This window comes from Engystomops pustulosus, chromosome 9 (assembly GCF_040894005.1).
Source record: "Engystomops pustulosus chromosome 9, aEngPut4.maternal, whole genome shotgun sequence".
NCBI classification, from domain to species: Eukaryota; Metazoa; Chordata; class Amphibia; order Anura; family Leptodactylidae; genus Engystomops; species Engystomops pustulosus.
The window spans coordinates 62,363,112-62,383,401 of NC_092419.1; the positions used below are offsets into that span (position 1 = coordinate 62,363,112).

The following is a 20,290-nucleotide window of genomic DNA, read 5'->3' on the forward strand; positions in this document are numbered from 1 at the left end:
CGTTGACCTTTTTGAACCTGAAAATTGTGTTAGTTTCTGTATGAGATAGTAAAAGAAGGTTCAAATTGAAAAGCTGCTGTCAACGGCAATTCTAAGCTGAATGTGCGTGCTCTTCTCAGATCGCAGCAGCGATGCAGCTTAAGGCTTGGCAAGTACCAGCATGGGAGACTGGCTGGGAATCCCAAGTTCTGGTGACCTTTTTGAACCTGAAAATTGTGTTAGTTTCTCTATGAGATAGTAGAAGAAGGTTCAAATTGAACAACTGCTGTCAATGGCCATTCTAAGCTGAATGTGCCTGCTCTCGCCAGATCGCAGCAGCAATGCAGCTTAAGGCTTGGCATGTACCAGCATGGGAGACTGGCTGGGAATCCCAAGTTCTGGTGACCTTTTTGAACCTGAAAATTGTGTTAGTTTCTATATAAGATAGTAGAAGAAGGTTCAAATTGAACAACTGCTGTCAATGGCCATTCTAAGCTGAATGTGCCTGCTCTCGCCAGATCGCAGCAGCAATGCAGCTTAAGGCTTGGCAAGTACCAGCATGGGAGACTGGCTGGGAATCCCAAGTTCCGTTGCCCTTTTTGAACCTGAAAATTGTGTTAGTTTCTCTATGAGATAGTAAAAGAAGGTTCAAATTGAACAGCTGCTGTCAACGGCCATTCTAAGCTGAATGTGCGTGCTCTTGTCAGATCGCAGCAGCGATGCAGCTTAAGGCTTGGCAAGTACCAGCATGGGAGACTGGCTTGGAATCCCAAGTTCTGGTGACCTTTTTGAACCTGAAAATTGTGTTAGTTTCTATATGAGATAGTAGAAGAAGGTTCAAATTGAACAACTGCTGTCAATGGCCATTCTAAGCTGAATGTGCCTGCTCTCGTCAGATCGCAGCAGCAATGCAGCTTAAGGCTTGGCAAGTACCAGCATGGGAGACTGGCTGGGAATCCCAAGTTCCGTTGACCTTTTTGAACCTGAAAATTGTGTTAGTTTCTCTATGAGATAGTAAAAGAAGGTTCAAATTGAACAGCTGCTGTCAACGGCCATTCTAAGCTGAATGTGCGTGCTCTTGTCAGATCGCAGCAGCGATACAGCTTAAGGCTTGGCAAGTTCCAGCATGGGAGACTGGCTGGGAATCCCAAGTTCTGTTGACGTTTTTGAACTTGAAAATTGTTTTGGTTTCTCTATGAGATAGTAAAAGAAGGTTCAATTTGAAATGCTGCTGTCAACGGCCATTCTAAGCTGAATGTGCCTGCTCTTGTCAGATCGCAGCAGCAATGCAGCTTAAGGCTTGGCAAGTACCAGCATGGGAGACTGGCTGGGAATCCCAAGTTCTGGTGACTTTTTTGAACCTGAAAATTGTGTTAGTTTCTGTATGAGATAGTAAAAGAAGGTTCAAATTGAAAAGCTGCTGTCAACGGCAATTCTAAGCTGAATGTGCGTGCTCTTCTCAGATCGCAGCAGCGATGCAGCTTAAGGCTTGGCAAGTACCAGCATGGGAGACTGGCTGGGAATCCCAAGTTCTGGTGACCTTTTTGAACCTGAAAATTGTGTTAGTTTCTCTATGAGATAGTAGAAGAAGGTTCAAATTGAACAACTGCTGTCAATGGCCATTCTAAGCTGAATGTGCCTGCTCTCGCCAGATCGCAGCAGCAATGCAGCTTAAGGCTTGGCATGTACCAGCATGGGAGACTGGCTGGGAATCCCAAGTTCTGGTGACCTTTTTGAACCTGAAAATTGTGTTAGTTTCTATATAAGATAGTAGAAGAAGGTTCAAATTGAACAACTGCTGTCAATGGCCATTCTAAGCTGAATGTGCCTGCTCTCGCCAGATCGCAGCAGCAATGCAGCTTAAGGCTTGGCAAGTACCAGCATGGGAGACTGGCTGGGAATCCCAAGTTCCGTTGCCCTTTTTGAACCTGAAAATTGTGTTAGTTTCTCTATGAGATAGTAAAAGAAGGTTCAAATTGAACAGCTGCTGTCAACGGCCATTCTAAGCTGAATGTGCGTGCTCTTGTCAGATCGCAGCAGCGATGCAGCTTAAGGCTTGGCAAGTACCAGCATGGGAGACTGGCTTGGAATCCCAAGTTCTGGTGACCTTTTTGAACCTGAAAATTGTGTTAGTTTCTATATGAGATAGTAGAAGAAGGTTCAAATTGAACAACTGCTGTCAATGGCCATTCTAAGCTGAATGTGCCTGCTCTCGTCAGATCGCAGCAGCAATGCAGCTTAAGGCTTGGCAAGTACCAGCATGGGAGACTGGTTGGGAATCCCAAGTTCCGTTGACCTTTTTGAACCTGAAAATTGTGTTAGTTTCTCTATGAGATAGTAAAAGAAGGTTCAAATTGAACAGCTGCTGTCAACGGCCATTCTAAGCTGAATGTGCGTGCTCTTGTCAGATCGCAGCAGCGATGCAGCTTAAGGCTTGGCAAGTACCAGCATGGGAGACTGGCTGGGAATCCCAAGTTCTGGTGACTTTTTTGAACCTGAAAATTGTATTAGTTTCTCTATGAGATAGTAAAAGAAGGTTCAAATTGAACAGCTGCTGTCAACGGCCATTCTAAGCTGAATGTGCCTGCTCTCGTCAGATCGCAGCAGCAATGCAGCTTAAGGCTTGGCAAGTACCAGCATGGGAGACTGGCTGGGAATCCCAAGTTCCGTTGACCTTTTTGAACCTGAAAATTGTGTTAGTTTCTCTATGAGATAGTAAAAGAAGGTTCAAATTGAACAGCTGCTGTCAACGGCCATTCTAAGCTGAATGTGCCTGCTCTCGTCAGATCGCAGCAGCAATGCAGCTTAAGGCTTGGCAAGTACCAGCATGGGAGACTGGCTGGGAATCCCAAGTTCTGTTGACCTTTTTGAACCTGAAAATGTGTTAGTTTCTCTATGAGATAGTGAAAGAAGGTTCAAATTGAACAGCTGCTGTCAACGGCCATTCTAAGCTGAATGTGCGTGCTCTTGTCAGATCGCAGCAGCGATGCAGCTTAAGGCTTGGCAAGTACCAGCATGGGAGAATGGCTTGGAATCCCAAGTTCTGGTGAACTTTTTGAACCTGAAAATTGTGTTAGTTTCTCTATGAGATAGCAAAAGAAGGTTCAAATTGAACAGCTGCTGTCAATGGCCATTCTAAGCTGAATGTGCCTGCTCTCGTCAGATCGCAGCAGCAATGCAGCTTAAGGCTTGGCAAGTACCAGCATGGGAGACTGGCTGGGAATCCCAAGTTCCGTTGACCTTTTTGAACCTGAAAATTGTGTTAGTTTCTCTATGAGATAGTAGAAGAAGGTTCAAATTGAACAACTGCTGTCAACGGCCATTCTAAGCTGAATGTGTGTGCTCTTTTCAGATCGCAGCAGCGATGCAGCTTAAGGCTTGGCAAGTACCAGCATGGGAGACTGGCTGGGAATCCCAAGTTCTGTTGACCTTTTTGAACCTGAAAATTGTGTTAGTTTCTCTATGAGATAGTAAAAGAAGGTTCAAATTGAATAGCTGCTGTCAACGGCAATTCTAAGCTGAATGTGCCTGCTCTCGTCAGATTGCAGCAGCAATGCAGCTTAAGGCTTGGCAAGTACCAGCATGGGAGACTGGCTGGGAATTTCAAGTTCCGTTGACCTTTTTGAACCTGAAAATGTGTTAGTTTCTCTATGAGATAGTAAAAGAAGGTTCAAATTGAACAGCTGCTGTCAACGGCCATTCTAAGCTGAATGCGCTGCTCTCGTCAGATCGCAGCAGCAATGCAGCTTAAGGCTTGGCAAGTACCAGCATGGGAGACTGGCTGGGAATCCAAAGTTCCGTTGACCTTTTTGAACCTGAAAATTGTGTTAGTTTCTCTATGAGATAGTAAAAGAAGGTTCAAATTGAACAGCTGCTGTCAACGGCCATTCTAAGCTGAATGTGCCTGCTCTCGTCAGATCGCAGCAGCAATGCAGCTTAAGGCTTGGCAAGTACCAGCATGGGAGACTGGCTGGGAATCCCAAGTTCTGTTGACCTTTTAGAACCTGAAAATGTGTTAGTTTCTTTATGAGATAGTAAAAGAAGGTTCAAATTGAACAGCTGCTGTCAACGGCCATTCTAAGCTGAATGTGCGTGCTCTTGTCAGATCGCAGCAGCAATGCAGCTTAAGGCTTGGCAAGTACCAGCATGGGAGACTGGCTTGGAATCCCAAGTTCTGGTGACCTTTTTGAACCTGAAAATTGTGTTAGTTTCTCTATGAGATAGCAAAAGAAGGTTCAAATTGAACAACTGCTGTCAATGGCCATTCTAAGCTGAATGTGCCTGCTCTCGCCAGATCGCAGCAGCAATGCAGCATAAGGCTTGTCAAGTACCAGCATGGGAGACTGGCTGGGAATCCCAAGTTCCGTTGCCCTTTTTGAACCTGAAAATTGTGTTAGTTTCTCTATGAGATAGTAAAAGAACTTTCAAATTGAACAGCTGCTGTCAACGGCCATTCTAAGCTGAATGTGCGTGCTCTTGTCAGATCGCAGCAGCGATGCAGCTTAAGGCTTGGCAAGTACCAGCATGGGAGACTGGCTTGGAATCCCAAGTTCTGGTGACCTTTTTGAACCTGAAAATTGTGTTAGTTTCTATATGAGATAGTAGAAGAAGGTTCAAATTGAACAACTGCTGTCAATGGCCATTCTAAGCTGAATGTGCCTGCTCTCGTCAGATCGCAGCAGCAATGCAGCTTAAGGCTTGGCAAGTACCAGCATGGGAGACTGGCTGGGAATCCCAAGTTCCGTTGACCTTTTTGAACCTGAAAATTGTGTTAGTTTCTCTATGAGATAGCAAAAGAAGGTTCAAATTGAACAGCTGCTGTCAACGGCCATTCTAAGCTGAATGTGTGTGCTCTTTTCAGATCGCAGCAGCGATGCAGCTTAAGGCTTGGCAAGTACCAGCATGGGAGACTGGCTGGGAATCCCAAGTTCTGTTGACCTTTATGAACCTGAAAATTGTGTTAGTTTCTCTATGAGATAGTAAAAGAAGGTTCAAATTGAACAGCTGCTGTCAACGGCCATTCTAAGCTGAATGTGCGTGCTCTTGTCAGATCGCAGCAGCTTAAGGCTTGGCAAGTTCCAGCATGGGAGACTGGCTGGGAATCCCAAGTTCTGTTGACCTTTTTGAACTTGAAAATTGTTTTAGTTTCTCTATGAGATAGTAAAAGAAGGTTCAATTTGAAATGCTGCTGTCAACGGCCATTCTAAGCTGAATGTGCCTGCTCTTGTCAGATCGCAGCAGCAATGCAGCTTAAGGCTTGGCAAGTACCAGCATGGGAGACTGGCTGGGAATCCCAAGTTCCGTTGACCTTTTTTAACCTGAAAATTGTGTTAGTTTCTCTATGAGATAGTAGAAGAAGGTTCAAATTGAACAACTGCTGTCAACGGCCATTCTAAGCTGAATGTGTGTGCTCTTGTCAGATCGCAGCAGCGATGCAGCTTAAGGCTTGGCAAGTACCAGCATGGGAGACTGGCTGGGAATCCCAAGTTCTGTTGACCTTTTTGAACCTGAAAATTGTGTTAGTTTCTCTATGAGATAGTAAAAGAAGGTTCAAATTGAACAGCTGCTGTCAACGGCCATTCTAAGCTGAATGTGTGTGCTCTTGTCAGATCGCAGCAGCGATGCAGCTTAAGGCTTGGCAAGTACCAGCATGGGAGACTGGTTTGGAATCCCAAGTTCTGGTGACCTTTTTGAACCTGAAAATTGTGTTAGTTTCTATATGAGATAGTAGAAGAAGGTTCAAATTGAAATGCTGCTGTCAATGGCCATTCTAAGCTGAATGTGCCTGCTCTCGTCAGCTCGCAGCAGCAATGCAGCTTAAGGCTTGGCAAGTACCAGCATGGGAGACTGGCTGGGAATCCCAAGTTCTGTTGACCTTTTTGAACCTGAAAATGTGTTAGTTTCTCTATGAGATAGTAAAAGAAGGTTCAAATTGAACAGCTGCTGTCAACGGCCATTCTAAGCTGAATTTGCCTGCTCTCGTCAGATCGCAGCAGCAATGCAACTTAAGGCTTGGCAAATACCAGCATGGGAGACTGGCTGGGAATTCCAAGTTCCGTTGACCTTTTTGAACCTGAAAATTGTGTTAGTTTCTCTATGAGATAGTAAAAGAAGGTTCAAATTGAACAGCTGCTGTCAACGGCAATTCTAAGCTGAATGTGCCTGCTCTCGTCAGATTACAGCAGCAATGCAGCTTAAGGCTTGGCAAGTACCAGCATGGGAGACTGGCTGGGAATCCCAAGTTCTGTTGACCTTTTTGAACCTGAAAATGTGTTAGTTTCTCTATGAGATAGTAAAAGAAGGTTCAAATTGAACAGCTGCTGTCAACGGCCATTCTAAGCTGAATTTGCCTGCTCTCGTCAGATCGCAGCAGCAATGCAACTTAAGGCTTGGCAAGTACCAGCATGGGAGACTGGCTGGGAATTCCAAGTTCCGTTGACCTTTTTGAACCTGAAAATGTGTTAGTTTCTCTATGAGATAGTAAAAGAAGGTTCAAATTGAACAGCTGCTGTCAATGGCCATTCTAAGCTGAATGTTCCTGCTCTCGTCAGATCGCAGCAGCAATGCAGCTTAAGGCTTGGCAAGTACCAGCATGGGAGACTGGCTGGGAATCCCAAGTTCCGTTGACCTTTTCGAACCTGAAAATTGTGTTAGTTTCTCTATGAGATAGTAAAAGAAGGTTCAAATTGAACAGCTGCTGTCAACGGCCATTCTAAGCTGAATATGCCTGCTCTCGTCAAATCGCAGCAGCAATGCAGCTTAAGGCTTGGCAAGTACCAGCATGGGAGACTGGCTGGGAATCCCAAGTTCTGTTGACCTTTTTGAACCTGAAAATGTGTTAGTTTCTCTATGAGATAGTAAAAGAAGGTTCAAATTGAACAGCTGCTGTCAACGGCCATTCTAAGCTGAATGTGCGTGCTCTTGTCAGATTGCAGCAACGATGCAGCTTAAGGCTTGGCAAGTACCAGCATGGGAGACTGGCTTGGAATCCCAAGTTCTGGTGACCTTTTTGAACCTGAAAATTGTGTTAGTTTCTCTATGAGATAGCAAAAGAAGGTTCAAATTGAACAGCTGCTGTCAACGGCCATTCTAAGCTGAATGTGCCTGCTCTTGTCAGATTGCAGCAGCAATGCAGCTTAAGGCTTGGCAAGTACCAGCATGGGAGACTGGCTTGGAATCCCAAGTTCTGGTGACCTTTTTGAACCTGAAAATTGTGTTAGTTTCTATATAAGATAGTAGAAGAAGGTTCAAATTGAACAACTGCTGTCAATGGCCATTCTAAGCTGAATGTGCCTGCTCTCGCCAGATCGCAGCAGCAATGCAGCTTAAGGCTTGGCAAGTACCAGCCTGGGAGACTGGCTGGGAATCCCAAGTTCCGTTGCCCTTTTTGAACCTGAAAATTGTGTTAGTTTCTCTATGAGATAGTAAAAGAAGGTTCAAATTGAACAGCTGCTGTCAACGGCCATTCTAAGCTGAATGTGCGTGCTCTTGTCAGATCGCAGCAGCGATGCAGCTTAAGGCTTGGCAAGTACCAGCATGGGAGACTGGCTTGGAATCCTAAGTTCTGGAGACCTTTTTGAACCTGAAAATTGTGTTAGTTTCTATATGAGATAGTAGAAGAAGGTTCAAATTGAACAACTGCTGTCAATGGCCATTCTAAGCTGAATGTGCCTGCTCTCGTCAGATCGCAACAGCAATGCAGCTTAAGGCTTGGCAAGTACCAGCATGGGAGACTGGCTGGGAATCCCAAGTTCCGTTGACCTTTTTTAACCTGAAAATTGTGTTAGTTTCTCTATGAGATAGCAAAAGAAGGTTCAAATTGAACAGCTGCTGTCAACGGTCATTCTAAGCTGAATTTGCCTGCTCTCGCCAGATCGCAGCAGCAATGCAGCTTAAGGCTTGGCAAGTACCAGCATGGGAGACTGGCTGGGAATCCCAAGTTCTGTTGACCTTTTTGAACCTGAAAATTGTGTTAGTTTCTCTATGAGATAGTAAAAGAAGGTTCAAATTGAACAGCTGCTGTCAACGGCCATTCTAAGCTGAATGTGCGTGCTCTTGTCAGATCGCAGCAGCGATGCAGCTTAAGGCTTGGCAAGTTCCAGCATGGGAGGCTGGCTGGGAATCCCAAGTTCTGTTGACCTTTTTGAACTTGAAAATTGTTTAAGTTTCTCTATGAGATAGTAAAAGAAGGTTCAATTTGAAATGCTGCTGTCAACGGCCATTCTAAGCTGAATGTGCCTGCTCTTGTCAGATCACAGCAGCAATGCAGCTTAAGGCTTGGCAAGTACCAGCATGGGAGACTGGCTTGGAATCCCAAGTTCTTTTGACCTTTTTGAACCTGAAAATTGTGTTAGTTTCTCTATGAGATAGTAAAAGAAGGTTCAAATTGAACAGCTGCTGTCAATGGCCATTCTAAGCTGAATGTGCCTGCTCTCGTCAGATCGCAGCAGCAATGCAGCTTAAGGCTTGGCAAGTACCAGCATGGGAGACTGGCTGGGAATCCCAAGTTCCGTTGACCTTTTTGAACCTGAAAATTGTGTTAGTTTCTGTATGAGATAGTAAAAGAAGGTTCAAATTGAAAAGCTGCTGTCAACGGCAATTCTAAGCTGAATGTGCGTGCTCTTGTCAGATCGCAGCAGCGATACAGCTTAAGGCTTGGCAAGTACCAGCATGGGAGACTGGCTGGGAATCCCAAGTTCTGTTGACCTTTTTGAACCCGAAAATGTGTTAGTTTCTCTATGAGATAGTAAAAGAAGGTTCAAATTGAACAGCTGCTGTCAACGGCCATTCTAAGCTGAATTTGCCTGCTCTCGTCAGATCGCAGCAGCAAAGCAACTTAAGGCTTGGCAAATACCAGCATGGGAGACTGGCTGGGAATTCCAAGTTCCGTTGACCTTTTTGAACCTGAAAATTGTGTTCGTTTCTCTATGAGATAGTAAAAGAAGGTTCAAATTGAACAGCTGCTGTCAACGGCAATTCTAAGCTGAATGTGCCTGCTCTCGTCAGATTACAGCAGCAATGCAGCTTAAGGCTTGGCAAGTACCAGCATGGGAGACTGGCTGGGAATCCCAAGTTCTGTTGACCTTTTTGAACCTGAAAATGTGTTAGTTTCTCTATGAGATAGTAAAAGAAGGTTCAAATTGAACAGCTGCTGTCAACGGCCATTCTAAGCTGAATGTGCCTGCTCTCGTCAGATCGCAGCAGCAATGCAGCTTAAGGCTTGGCAAGTACCAGCATGGGAGACTGGCTGGGAATCCCAAGTTCTGTTGACCTTTTTGAACCTGAAAATGTGTTAGTTTCTCTATGAGATAGTAAAAGAAGGTTCAAATTGAACAGCTGCTGTCAACGGCCATTCTAAGCTGAATGTGCGTGCTCTTGTCAGTTTGCAGCAGCGATGCAGCTTAAGGCTTGGCAAGTACCAGCATGGGAGACTGGCTTGGAATCCCAAGTTCTGGTGACCATTTTGAACCTGAAAATTGTGTTAGTTTCTCTATGAGATAGCAAAAGAAGGTTCAAATTGAACAGCTGCTGTCAACGGCCATTCTAAGCTGAATGTGCCTGCTCTTGTCAGATTGCAGCAGCAATGCAGCTTAAGGCTTGGCAAGTACCAGCATGGGAGACTGGCTTGGAATCCCAAGTTCTGGTGACCTTTTTGAACCTGAAAATTGTGTTAGTTTCTATATAAGATAGTAGAAGAAGGTTCAAATTGAACAACTGCTGTCAATGGCCATTCTAAGCTGAATGTGCCTGCTCTCGCCAGATCGCAGCAGCAATGCAGCTTAAGGCTTGGCAAGTACCAGCATGGGAGACTGGCTGGGAATCCCAAGTTCCGTTGCCCTTTTTGAACCTGAAAATTGTGTTAGTTTCTCTATGAGATAGTAAAAGAAGGTTCAAATTGAACAGCTGCTGTCAACGGCCATTCTAAGCTGAATGTGGGTGCTCTTGTCAGATCGCAGCAGCGATGCAGCTTAAGGCTTGGCAAGTACCAGCATGGGAGACTGGCTTGGAATCCCAAGTTCTGGTGACCTTTTTGAACCTGAACATTGTGTTAGTTTCTATATGAGATAGTAGAAGAAGGTTCAAATTGAAGAACTGCTGTCAATGGCCATTCTAAGCTGAATGTGCCTGCTCTCGTCAGATCGCAGCAGCAATGCAGCTTAAGGTTTGGCAAGTACCAGCATGGGAGACTGGCTGGGAATCCCAAGTTCCGTTGACCTTTTTGAACCTGAAAATTTTATTAGTTTCTCTATGAGATAGTAAAAGAAGGTTCAAATTGAACAGCTGCTGTCAACGGCCATTCTAAGCTGAATGTGCGTGCTCTTGTCAGATCGCAGCAGCGATGCAGCTTAAGGCTTGGCAAGTTCCAGCATGGGAGACTGGCTGGGAATCCCAATTTCTGTTGACCTTTTTGAACTTGAAAATTGTTTTAGTTTCTCTATGAGATAGTAAAAGAAGGTTCAATTTGAAATGCTGCTGTCAACGGCCGTTCTAAGCTGAATGTGCCTGCTCTTGTCAGATCGCAGCAGCAATGCAGCTTAAGGCTTGGCAAGTACCAGCATGGGAGACTGGCTGGGAATCCCAAGTTCCGTTGACGTTTTTGAACCTGAAAATTGTGATAGTTTCTCTATGAGATAGTAAAAGAAGGTTCAAATTGAACAGCTGCTGTCAACGGCCATTCTAAGCTGAATGTGCGTGCTCTTGTCAGATCGCAGCAGCGATGCAGCTTAAGGCTTGGCAAGTACCAGCATGGGAGACTGGCTGGGAATCCCAAGTTCTGGTGACTTTTTTGAACCTGAAAATTGTGTTAGTTTCTCTATGAGATAGTAGAAGAAGGTTCAAATTGAACAACTGCTGTCAACGGCCATTCTAAGCTGAATGTGTGTGCTCTTGTCAGATCGCAGCAGCGATGCAGCTTAAGGCTTGGCAAGTACCAGCATTGGAGACTGGCTGGGAATCCCAAGTTCTGTTGACCTTTTTGAACCTGAAAATTGTGTTAGTTTCTCTATGAGATAGTAAAAGAAGGTTCAAATTGAACAGCTGCTGTCAATGGCCATTCTAAGCTGAATGTGCCTGCTCTCGTCAGATCGCAGCAGCAATGCAGCTTAAGGCTTGGCAAGTACCAGCATGGGAGACTGGCTGGGAATCCCAAGTTCCGTTGACCTTTTTGAACCTGAAAATTGTGTTAGTTTCTGTATGAGATAGTAAAAGAAGGTTCAAATTGAAAAGCTGCTGTCAACGGCAATTCTAAGCTGAATGTGCGTGCTCTTGTCAGATCGCAGCAGTGATACAGCTTAAGGCTTGGCAAGTACCAGCATGGGAGACTGGCTGGGAATCCCAAGTTCTGTTGACCTTTTTGAACCTGAAAATGTGTTAGTTTCTCTATGAGATAGTAAAAGAAGGTTCAAATTGAACAGCTGCTGTCAACGGCCATTCTAAGCTGAATTTGCCTGCTCTCGTCAGATCGCAGCAGCAATGCAACTTAAGGCTTGGCAAATACCAGCATGGGAGACTGGCTGGGAATTCCAAGTTCCGTTGACCTTTTTGAACCTGAAAATTGTGTTAGTTTCTCTATGAGATAGTAAAAGAAGGTTCAAATTGAACAGCTGCTGTCAACGGCCATTCTAAGCTGAATGTGCCTGCTCTCGTCAGATCGCAGCAGCAATGCAGCTTAAGGCTTGGCAAGTACCAGCATGGGAGACTGGCTGGGAATCCCAAGTTCTGTTGACCTTTTTGAATCTGAAAATGTGTTAGTTTCTCTATGAGATAGTAAAAGAAGGTTCAAATTGAACAGCTGCTGTCAACGGCCATTCTAAGCTGAATGTGCGTGCTCTTGTCAGATCGCAGCAGCGATGCAGCTTAAGGCTTGGCAAGTACCAGCATGGGAGACTGGCTTGGAATCCCAAGTTCTGGTGACCTTTTTGAACCTGAAAATTGTGTTAGTTTCTCTATGAGATAGCAAAAGAAGGTTCAAATTTAACAGCTGCTGTCAACGGCCATTCTAAGCTGAATGTGCCTGCTCTTGTCAGATTGCAGCAGCAATGCAGCTTAAGGCTTGGCAAGTACCAGCATGGGAGACTGGCTTGGAATCCCAAGTTCTGGTGACCTTTTTGAACCTGAAAATTGTGTTAGTTTCTATATAAGATAGTAGAAGAAGGTTCAAATTGAACAACTGCTGTCAATGGCTATTCTAAGCTGAATGTGCCTGCTCTTGCCAGATCGCAGCAGCAATGCAGCTTAAGGCTTGGCAAGTACCAGCATGGGAGACTGGCTGGGAATCCCAAGTTCCGTTGCCCTATTTGAACCTGAAAATTGTGTTAGTTTCTCTATGAGATAGTAAAAGAAGGTTCAAATTGAACAGCTGCTGTCAACGGCCATTCTAAGCTGAATGTGCGTGCTCTTGTCAGATCGCAGCAGCGATGCAGCTTAAGGCTTGGCAAGTACCAGCATGGGAGACTGGCTTGGAATCCTAAGTTCTGGTGACCTTTTTGAACCTGAAAATTGTGTTAGTTTCTATATGAGATAGTAGAAGAAGGTTCAAATGGAACAACTGCTGTCAACGGCCATTCTAAGCTGAATGTGCCTGCTCTCGTCAGATCGCAGCAGCAATGCAGCTTAAGGCTTGGCAAGTACCAGCATGGGAGACTGGCTGGGAATCCTAAGTTCTGTTGACCTTTTTGAACCTGAAAATTGTGTTAGTTTCTCTATGAGATAGTAAAAGAAGGTTCAAATTGAACAGCTGCTGTCAACGGCCATTCTAAGCTGAATGTGCGTGCTCTTGTCAGATCGCAGCAGCGATGCAGCTTAAGGCTTGGCAAGTACCAGCATGGGAGACTGGCTGGGAATCCCAAGTTCTGTTGACCTTTTTGAACCTGAAAATGTGTTAGTTTCTCTATGAGATAGTAAAAGAAGGTTCAAATTGAACAGCTGCTGTCAACGGCCATTCTAAGCTGAATGTGCGTGCTCTTGTCAGATCGCAGCAGCGATGCAGCTTAAGGCTTGGCAAGTACCAGCATGGGAGACTGGCTTGGAATCCTAAGTTCTGGTGACCTTTTTGAACCTGAAAATTGTGTTAGTTTCTATATGAGATAGTAGAAGAAGGTTCAAATTGAACAACTACTGTCAATGGCCATTCTAAGCTGAATGTGCCTGCTCTCGTCAGATCGCAGCAGCAATGCAGCTTAAGGCTTGGCAAGTACCAGCATGGGAGACTGGCTGGGAATCCCAAGTTCCGTTGACCTTTTTTAACCTGAAAATTGTGTTAGTTTCTCTATGAGATAGCAAAAGAAGGTTCAAATTGAACAGCTGCTGTCAACGGCCATTCTAAGCTGAATGTGCCTGCTCTCGCCAGATCGCAGCAGCAATGCAGCTTAAGGCTTGGCAAGTACCAGCATGGGAGACTGGCTGGGAATCCCAAGTTCTGTTGACCTTTTTGAACCTGAAAATTGTGTTAGTTTCTCTATGAGATAGTAAAAGAAGGTTCAAATTGAACAGCTGCTGTCAACGGCCATTCTAAGCTGAATGTGCGTGCTCATGTCAGATCGCAGCAGCGATGCAGCTTAAGGCTTGGCAAGTTCCAGCATGGGAGGCTGGCTGGGAATCCCAAGTTCTGTTGACCTTTTTGAACTTGAAAATTGTTTTAGTTTCTCTATGAGATAGTAAAAGAAGGTTCAATTTGAAATGCTGCTGTCAACGGCCATTCTAAGCTGAATGTGCCTGCTCTTGTCAGATCACAGCAGCAATGCAGCTTAAGGCTTGGCAAGTACCAGCATGGGAGACTGGCTGGGAATCCCAAGTTCCGTTGACCTTTTTGAACCTGAAAATTGTGTTAGTTTCTCTATGAGATAGTAAAAGAAGGTTCAAATTGAACAGCTGCTGTCAACGGCCATTCTAAGCTGAATGTGCCCGCTCTCGTCAGATCGCAGCAGCAATGCAGCTTAAGGCTTGGCAAGTACCAGCATGGGAGACTGGCTGGGAATCCCAAGTTCCGTTGACCTTTTTGAACCTGAAAATTGTGTTAGTTTCTCTATGAGATAGTAAAAGAAGGTTCAAATTGAACAGCTGCTGTCAACGGCCATTCTAAGCTGAATGTGCCTGCTCTCGTCAGATCGCAGCAGCAATGCAGCTTAAGGCTTGGCAAGTACCAGCATGGGAGACTGGCTGGGAATCCCAAGTTCTGTTGACCTTTTTGAACCTGAAAATGTGTTAGTTTCTCTATGAGATAGTAAAAGAAGGTTCAAATTGAACAGCTGCTGTCAACGGCCATTCTAAGCTGAATGTGCCTGCTCTCGTCAGATCGCAGCAGCGATGCAGCTTAAGGCTTGGCAAGTTCCAGCATGGGAGACTGGCTGGGAATCCCAAGTTCTGTTGACCTTTTTGAACCTGAAAATTGTGTTAGTTTCTCTATAAGATAGTAAAAGAAGGTTCAAATTGAACAGCTGCTGTCAACGGCCATTCTAAGCTGAATGTGCGTGCTCTTGTCAGATCGTAGCAGCGATGCAGCTTAAGGCTTGGCAAGTTCCAGCATGGGAGACTGGCTGGGAATCCCAAGTTCCGTTGACCTTTTTGAACCTGAAAATTGTGTTAGTTTCTCTATGAGATAGTAGAAGAAGGTTCAAATTGAACAACTGCTGTCAACGGCCATTCTAAGCTGAATGTGTGTGCTCTTTTCAGATCGCAGCAGCGATGCAGCTTAAGGCTTGGCAAGTACCAGCATGGGAGACTGGCTGGGAATCCCAAGTTCTTTTGACCTTTTTGAACCTTAAAATTGTGTTAGTTTCTCTATGAGATAGTAAAAGAAGGTTCAAATTGAACAGCTGCTGTCAACGGCAATTCTAAGCTGAATGTGCCTGCTCTCGTCAGATTGCAGCAGCAATGCAGCTTAAGGCTTGGCAAGTACCAGCATGGGAGACTGGCTGGGAATCCCAAGTTCTGTTGACCTTTTTGAACCTGAAAATGTGTTAGTTTCTCTATGAGATAGTAAAAGAAGGTTCAAATTGAACAGCTGCTGTCAACGGCCATTCTAAGCTGAATTTGCCTGCTCTCGTCAGATCGCAGCAGCAATGCAACTTAAGGCTTGGCAAATACCAGCATGGGAGACTGGCTGGGAATTCCAAGTTCCGTTGACCTTTTTGAACCTGAAAATTGTGTTAGTTTCTCTATGAGATAGTAAAAGAAGGTTCAAATTGAACAGCTGCTGTCAACGGCAATTCTAAGCTGAATGTGCCTGCTCTCGTCAGATTACAGCAGCAATGCAGCTTAAGGCTTGGCAAGTACCAGCATGGGAGACTGGCTGGGAATCCCAAGTTCTGTTGACCTTTTTGAACCTGAAAATGTGTTAGTTTCTCTATGAGATAGTAAAAGAAGGTTCAAATTGAACAGCTGCTGTCAACGGCCATTCTAAGCTGAATTTGCCTGCTCTCGTCAGATCGCAGCAGCAATGCAACTTAAGGCTTGGCAAGTACCAGCATGGGAGACTGGCTGGGAATTCCAAGTTCCGTTGACCTTTTTGAACCTGAAAATGTGTTAGTTTCTCTATGAGATAGTAAAAGAAGGTTCAAATTGAACAGCTGCTGTCAACGGCCATTCTAAGCTGAATATGCCTGCTCTCGTCAAATCGCAGCAGCAATGCAGCTTAAGGCTTGGCAAGTACCAGCATGGGAGACTGGCTGGGAATCCCAAGTTCTGTTGACCTTTTTGAACCTGAAAATGTGTTAGTTTCTCTATGAGATAGTAAAAGAAGGTTCAAATTGAACAGCTGCTGTCAACGGCCATTCTAAGCTGAATGTGCGTGCTCTTGTCAGATCGCAGCAGCGATGCAGCTTAAGGCTTGGCAAGTACCAGCATGGGAGACTGGCTTGGAATCCCAAGTTCTGGTGACCTTTTTGAACCTGAAAATTGTGTTAGTTTCTCTATGAGATAGCAAAAGAAGGTTCAAATTGAACAGCTGCTGTCAACGGCCATTCTAAGCTGAATGTGCCTGCTCTTGTCAGAATGCAGCAGCAATGCAGCTTAAGGCTTGGCAAGTACCAGCATGGGAGACTGGCTTGGAATCCCAAGTTCTGGTGACCTTTTTGAACCTGAAAATTGTGTTAGTTTCTATATAAGATAGTAGAAGAAGGTTCAAATTGAACAACTGCTGTCAATGGCCATTCTAAGCTGAATGTGCCTGCTCTCGCCAGATCGCAGCAGCAATGCAGCTTAAGGCTTGGCAAGTACCAGCATGGGAGACTGGCTGGGAATCCCAAGTTCCGTTGCCCTTTTTGAACCTGAAAATTGTGTTAGTTTCTCTATGAGATAGTAAAAGAAGGTTCAAATTGAACAGCTGCTGTCAACGGCCATTCTAAGCTGAATGTGCGTGCTCTTGTCAGATCGCAGCAGCGATGCAGCTTAAGGCTTGGCAAGTACCAGCATGGGAGACTGGCTTGGAATCCTAAGTTCTGGTGACCTTTTTGAACCTGAAAATTGTGTTAGTTTCTATATGAGATAGTAGAAGAAGGTTCAAATTGAACAACTGCTGTCAATGGCCATTCTAAGCTGAATGTGCCTGCTCTCGTCAGATCGCAGCAGCAATGCAGCTTAAGGCTTGGCAAGTACCAGCATGGGAGACTGGCTGGGAATCCCAAGTTCCGTTGACCTTTTTTAACCTGAAAATTGTGTTAGTTTCTCTATGAGATAGCAAAAGAAGGTTCAAATTGAACAGCTGCTGTCAACGGCCATTCTAAGCTGAATGTGCCTGCTCTCGCCAGATCGCAGCAGCAATGCAGCTTAAGGCTTGGCAAGTACCAGCATGGGAGACTGGCTGGGAATCCCAAGTTCTGTTGACCTTTTTGAACCTGAAAATTGTGTTAGTTTCTCTATGAGATAGTAAAAGAAGGTTCAAATTGAACAGCTGCTGTCAACGGCCATTCTAAGCTGAATGTGCGTGCTCTTGTCAGATCGCAGCAGCGATGCAGCTTAAGGCTTGGCAAGTTCCAGCATGGGAGGCTGGCTGGGAATCCCAAGTTCTGTTGACCTTTTTGAACTTGAAAATTGTTTTAGTTTCTCTATGAGAAAGTAAAAGAAGGTTCAATTTGAAATGCTGCTGTCAACGGCCATTCTAAGCTGAATGTGCCTGCTCTTGTCAGATCACAGCAGCAATGCAGCTTAAGGCTTGGCAAGTACCAGCATGGGAGACTGGCTGGGAATCCCAAGTTCCGTTGCCCTTTTTGAACCTGAAAATTGTGTTAGTTTCTCTATGAGATAGTAAAAGAAGGTTCAAATTGAACAGCTGCTGTCAACGGCCATTCTAAGCTGAATGTGCCTGCTCTCGTCAGATCGCAGCAGCAATGCAGCTTAAGGCTTGGCAAGTACCAGCATGGGAGACTGGCTGGGAATCCCAAGTTCCGTTGACCTTTTTGAACCTGAAAATTGTGTTAGTTTCTCTATGAGATAGTAAAAGAAGGTTCAAATTGAACAGCTGCTGTCAACGGCCATTCTAAGCTGAATGTGCCTGCTCTCGTCAGATCGCAGCAGCAATGCAGCTTAAGGCTTGGCAAGTACCAGCATGGGAGACTGGCTGGGAATCCCAAGTTCTGTTGACCTTTTTGAACCTGAAAATGTGTTAGTTTCTCTATGAGATAGTAAAAGAAGGTTCAAATTGAACAGCTGCTGTCAACGGCCATTCTAAGCTGAATGTGCGTGCTCTTGTCAGATTGCAGCAGCGATGCAGCTTAAGGCTTGGCAAGTACCAGCATGGGAGACTGGCTTGGAATCCCAAGTTCTGGTGACCTTTTTGAACCTGAAAATTGTGTTAGTTTCTCTATGAGATAGCAAAAGAAGGTTCAAATTGAACAGCTGCTGTCAACGGCCATTCTAAGCTGAATGTGCCTGCTCTTGTCAGATTGCAGCAGCAATGCAGCTTAAGGCTTGGCAAGTACCAGCATGGGAGACTGGCTTGGAATCCCAAGTTCTGGTGACCTTTTTGAACCTGAAAATTGTGTTAGTTTCTATATAAGATAGTAGAAGAAGGTTCAAATTGAACAACTGCTGTCAATGGCCATTCTAAGCTGAATGTGCCTGCTCTCGCCAGATCGCAGCAGCAATGCAGCTTAAGGCTTGGCAAGTACCAGCATGGGAGACTGGCTGGGAATCCCAAGTTCCGTTGCCCTTTTTGAACCTGAAAATTGTGTTAGTTTCTCTATGAGATAGTAAAAGAAGGTTCAAATTGAACAGCTGCTGTCAACGGCCATTCTAAGCTGAATGTGCCTGCTCTCGCCAGATCGCAGCAGCAATGCAGCTTAAGGCTTGGCAAGTACCAGCATGGGAGACTGGCTTGGAATCCCAAGTTCTGGTGACCTTTTTGAACCTGAAAATTGTGTTAGTTTCTATATGAGATAGTAGAAGAAGGTTCAAATTGAACAACTGCTGTCAATGGCCATTCTAAGCTGAATGTGCCTGCTCTCGTCAGATCGCAGCAGCAATGCAGCTTAAGGTTTGGCAAGTACCAGCATGGGAGACTGGCTGGGAATCCCAAGTTCCGTTGACCTTTTTGAACCTGAAAATTTTATTAGTTTCTCTATGAGATAGTAAAAGAAGGTTCAAATTGAACAGCTGCTGTCAACGGCCATTCTAAGCTGAATGTGCGTGCTCTTGTCAGATCGCAGCAGCGATGCAGCTTAAGGCTTGGCAAGTTCCAGCATGGGAGACTGGCTGGGAATCCCAAGTTCTGTTGACCTTTTTGAACTTGAAAATTGTTTTAGTTTCTCTATGAGATAGTAAAAGAAGGTTCAATTTGAAATGCTGCTGTCAACGGCCGTTCTAAGCTGAATGTGCCTGCTCTTGTCAGATCGCAGCAGCAATGCAGCTTAAGGCTTGGCAAGTACCAGCATGGGAGACTGGCTGGGAATCCCAAGTTCCGTTGACCTTTTTGAACCTGAAAATTGTGATAGTTTCTCTATGAGATAGTAAAAGAAGGTTCAAATTGAACAGCTGCTGTCAACGGCCATTCTAAGCTGAATGTGCGTGCTCTTGTCAGATTGCAGCAGCGATGCAGCTTAAGGCTTGGCAAGTACCAGCATGGGAGACTGGCTGGGAATCCCAAGTTCTGGTGACTTTTTTGAACCTGAAAATTGTGTTAGTTTCTCTATGAGATAGTAGAAGAAGGTTCAAATTGAACAACTGCTGTCAACGGCCATTCTAAGCTGAATGTGCGTGCTCTTGTCAGATCGCAGCAGCGATGCAGCTTAAGGCTTGGCAAGTTCCAGCATGGGAGACTGGCTGGGAATCCCAAGTTCCGTTGACCTTTTTGAACCTGAAAATTGTGATAGTTTCTCTATGAGATAGTAAAAGAAGGTTCAAATTGAACAGCTGCTGTCAACGGCCATTCTAAGCTGAATGTGCGTGCTCTTGTCAGATCGCAGCAGCGATGCAGCTTAAGGCTTGGCGAGTACCAGCATGGGAGACTGGCTGGGAATCCCAAGTTCTGGTGACTTTTTTGAACCTGAAAATTGTGTTAGTTTCTCTATGAGATAGTAGAAGAAGGTTCAATTTGAAATGCTGCTGTCAATGGCCATTCTAAGCTGAATGTGCGTGCTCTTGTCAGATTGCAGCAGCGATGCAGCTTAAGGCTTGGCAAGTACCAGCATGGGAGACTGGCTGGGAATCCCAAGTTCCGTTGACCTTTTTGAACCTGAAAATTGTGATAGTTTCTCTATGAGATAGTAAAAGAAGGTTCAAATTGAACAGCTGCTGTCAACGGCCATTCTAAGCTGAATGTGCGTGCTCTTGTCAGATCGCAGCAGCGATGCAGCTTAAGGCTTGGCGAGTACCAGCATGGGAGACTGGCTGGGAATCCAAGTTCTGGTGACTTTTTTGAACCTGAAAATTGTGTTAGTTTCTCTATGAGATAGTAGAAGAAGGTTCAAATTGAACAACTGCTGTCAACGGCCATTCTAAGCTGAATGTGTGTGCTCTTGTCAGATTGCAGCAGCAATGCAGCTTAAGGCTTGGCAAGTACCAGCATGGGAGACTGGCTTGGAATCCCAAGTTCTGGTGACCTTTTTGAACCTGAAAATTGTGTTAGTTTCTATATAAGATAGTAGAAGAAGGTTCAAATTGAACGACTGCTGTCAATGGCCATTCTAAGCTGAATGTGCCTGCTCTCGCCAGATCGCAGCAGCAATGCAGCTTAAGGCTTGGCAAGTACCAGCATGGGAGACTGGCTGGGAATCCCAAGTTCCGTTGCCCTTTTTGAACCTGAAAATTGTGTTAGTTTCTCTATGAGATAGTAAAAGAAGGTTCAAATTGAACAGCTGCTGTCAACGGCCATTCTAAG

The 20,290-nt window shown here is 45.0% G+C and overlaps 45 pseudogenes; all 45 read left to right on the plus strand.

Moving 5' to 3' along the window:
* Positions 1-456: 456 nt before the first annotated feature.
* Positions 457-575, plus strand: LOC140096834 (5S ribosomal RNA; annotated as a pseudogene).
* Positions 576-834: 259 nt separating this feature from the next.
* On the plus strand, positions 835-953 carry LOC140082556 (5S ribosomal RNA; annotated as a pseudogene).
* An 826-nt stretch (positions 954-1,779) lies between these two features.
* Positions 1,780-1,898, plus strand: LOC140096835 (5S ribosomal RNA; annotated as a pseudogene).
* A 259-nt stretch (positions 1,899-2,157) lies between these two features.
* On the plus strand, positions 2,158-2,276 carry LOC140084590 (5S ribosomal RNA; annotated as a pseudogene).
* A 259-nt stretch (positions 2,277-2,535) lies between these two features.
* LOC140090017 (5S ribosomal RNA) lies at positions 2,536-2,654 on the plus strand (annotated as a pseudogene).
* A 70-nt stretch (positions 2,655-2,724) lies between these two features.
* On the plus strand, positions 2,725-2,843 carry LOC140078956 (5S ribosomal RNA; annotated as a pseudogene).
* A 258-nt stretch (positions 2,844-3,101) lies between these two features.
* Positions 3,102-3,220, plus strand: LOC140082557 (5S ribosomal RNA; annotated as a pseudogene).
* Positions 3,221-3,479: 259 nt separating this feature from the next.
* On the plus strand, positions 3,480-3,598 carry LOC140095451 (5S ribosomal RNA; annotated as a pseudogene).
* A 257-nt stretch (positions 3,599-3,855) lies between these two features.
* Positions 3,856-3,974, plus strand: LOC140078957 (5S ribosomal RNA; annotated as a pseudogene).
* Positions 3,975-4,610: 636 nt separating this feature from the next.
* Positions 4,611-4,729, plus strand: LOC140082558 (5S ribosomal RNA; annotated as a pseudogene).
* Positions 4,730-5,169: 440 nt separating this feature from the next.
* Positions 5,170-5,288, plus strand: LOC140088775 (5S ribosomal RNA; annotated as a pseudogene).
* Positions 5,289-5,736: 448 nt separating this feature from the next.
* LOC140093954 (5S ribosomal RNA) lies at positions 5,737-5,855 on the plus strand (annotated as a pseudogene).
* A 446-nt stretch (positions 5,856-6,301) lies between these two features.
* On the plus strand, positions 6,302-6,420 carry LOC140093423 (5S ribosomal RNA; annotated as a pseudogene).
* A 69-nt stretch (positions 6,421-6,489) lies between these two features.
* On the plus strand, positions 6,490-6,608 carry LOC140082969 (5S ribosomal RNA; annotated as a pseudogene).
* Positions 6,609-6,678: 70 nt separating this feature from the next.
* On the plus strand, positions 6,679-6,797 carry LOC140094954 (5S ribosomal RNA; annotated as a pseudogene).
* An 825-nt stretch (positions 6,798-7,622) lies between these two features.
* On the plus strand, positions 7,623-7,741 carry LOC140090537 (5S ribosomal RNA; annotated as a pseudogene).
* Positions 7,742-7,811: 70 nt separating this feature from the next.
* Positions 7,812-7,930, plus strand: LOC140094194 (5S ribosomal RNA; annotated as a pseudogene).
* A 448-nt stretch (positions 7,931-8,378) lies between these two features.
* Positions 8,379-8,497, plus strand: LOC140082559 (5S ribosomal RNA; annotated as a pseudogene).
* Positions 8,498-8,755: 258 nt separating this feature from the next.
* On the plus strand, positions 8,756-8,874 carry LOC140090814 (5S ribosomal RNA; annotated as a pseudogene).
* A 258-nt stretch (positions 8,875-9,132) lies between these two features.
* On the plus strand, positions 9,133-9,251 carry LOC140078958 (5S ribosomal RNA; annotated as a pseudogene).
* A 447-nt stretch (positions 9,252-9,698) lies between these two features.
* Positions 9,699-9,817, plus strand: LOC140096836 (5S ribosomal RNA; annotated as a pseudogene).
* Positions 9,818-10,076: 259 nt separating this feature from the next.
* Positions 10,077-10,195, plus strand: LOC140091166 (5S ribosomal RNA; annotated as a pseudogene).
* Positions 10,196-10,454: 259 nt separating this feature from the next.
* Positions 10,455-10,573, plus strand: LOC140098442 (5S ribosomal RNA; annotated as a pseudogene).
* A 448-nt stretch (positions 10,574-11,021) lies between these two features.
* Positions 11,022-11,140, plus strand: LOC140082561 (5S ribosomal RNA; annotated as a pseudogene).
* Positions 11,141-11,587: 447 nt separating this feature from the next.
* On the plus strand, positions 11,588-11,706 carry LOC140078959 (5S ribosomal RNA; annotated as a pseudogene).
* An 825-nt stretch (positions 11,707-12,531) lies between these two features.
* LOC140086764 (5S ribosomal RNA) lies at positions 12,532-12,650 on the plus strand (annotated as a pseudogene).
* A 70-nt stretch (positions 12,651-12,720) lies between these two features.
* LOC140097133 (5S ribosomal RNA) lies at positions 12,721-12,839 on the plus strand (annotated as a pseudogene).
* Positions 12,840-13,097: 258 nt separating this feature from the next.
* Positions 13,098-13,216, plus strand: LOC140082563 (5S ribosomal RNA; annotated as a pseudogene).
* Positions 13,217-13,286: 70 nt separating this feature from the next.
* LOC140090367 (5S ribosomal RNA) lies at positions 13,287-13,405 on the plus strand (annotated as a pseudogene).
* Positions 13,406-13,664: 259 nt separating this feature from the next.
* Positions 13,665-13,783, plus strand: LOC140096730 (5S ribosomal RNA; annotated as a pseudogene).
* Positions 13,784-13,853: 70 nt separating this feature from the next.
* LOC140088050 (5S ribosomal RNA) lies at positions 13,854-13,972 on the plus strand (annotated as a pseudogene).
* Positions 13,973-14,042: 70 nt separating this feature from the next.
* Positions 14,043-14,161, plus strand: LOC140078960 (5S ribosomal RNA; annotated as a pseudogene).
* A 69-nt stretch (positions 14,162-14,230) lies between these two features.
* LOC140091282 (5S ribosomal RNA) lies at positions 14,231-14,349 on the plus strand (annotated as a pseudogene).
* A 448-nt stretch (positions 14,350-14,797) lies between these two features.
* LOC140094809 (5S ribosomal RNA) lies at positions 14,798-14,916 on the plus strand (annotated as a pseudogene).
* Positions 14,917-15,362: 446 nt separating this feature from the next.
* Positions 15,363-15,481, plus strand: LOC140093425 (5S ribosomal RNA; annotated as a pseudogene).
* Positions 15,482-15,550: 69 nt separating this feature from the next.
* On the plus strand, positions 15,551-15,669 carry LOC140094955 (5S ribosomal RNA; annotated as a pseudogene).
* Positions 15,670-16,116: 447 nt separating this feature from the next.
* On the plus strand, positions 16,117-16,235 carry LOC140096838 (5S ribosomal RNA; annotated as a pseudogene).
* A 259-nt stretch (positions 16,236-16,494) lies between these two features.
* Positions 16,495-16,613, plus strand: LOC140082564 (5S ribosomal RNA; annotated as a pseudogene).
* A 70-nt stretch (positions 16,614-16,683) lies between these two features.
* On the plus strand, positions 16,684-16,802 carry LOC140090368 (5S ribosomal RNA; annotated as a pseudogene).
* Positions 16,803-17,250: 448 nt separating this feature from the next.
* On the plus strand, positions 17,251-17,369 carry LOC140090029 (5S ribosomal RNA; annotated as a pseudogene).
* Positions 17,370-17,439: 70 nt separating this feature from the next.
* LOC140078962 (5S ribosomal RNA) lies at positions 17,440-17,558 on the plus strand (annotated as a pseudogene).
* A 447-nt stretch (positions 17,559-18,005) lies between these two features.
* On the plus strand, positions 18,006-18,124 carry LOC140096839 (5S ribosomal RNA; annotated as a pseudogene).
* Positions 18,125-18,383: 259 nt separating this feature from the next.
* LOC140091167 (5S ribosomal RNA) lies at positions 18,384-18,502 on the plus strand (annotated as a pseudogene).
* A 259-nt stretch (positions 18,503-18,761) lies between these two features.
* LOC140095455 (5S ribosomal RNA) lies at positions 18,762-18,880 on the plus strand (annotated as a pseudogene).
* A 1,203-nt stretch (positions 18,881-20,083) lies between these two features.
* On the plus strand, positions 20,084-20,202 carry LOC140096840 (5S ribosomal RNA; annotated as a pseudogene).
* The last annotated feature ends 88 nt before the right edge of the window (positions 20,203-20,290 follow it).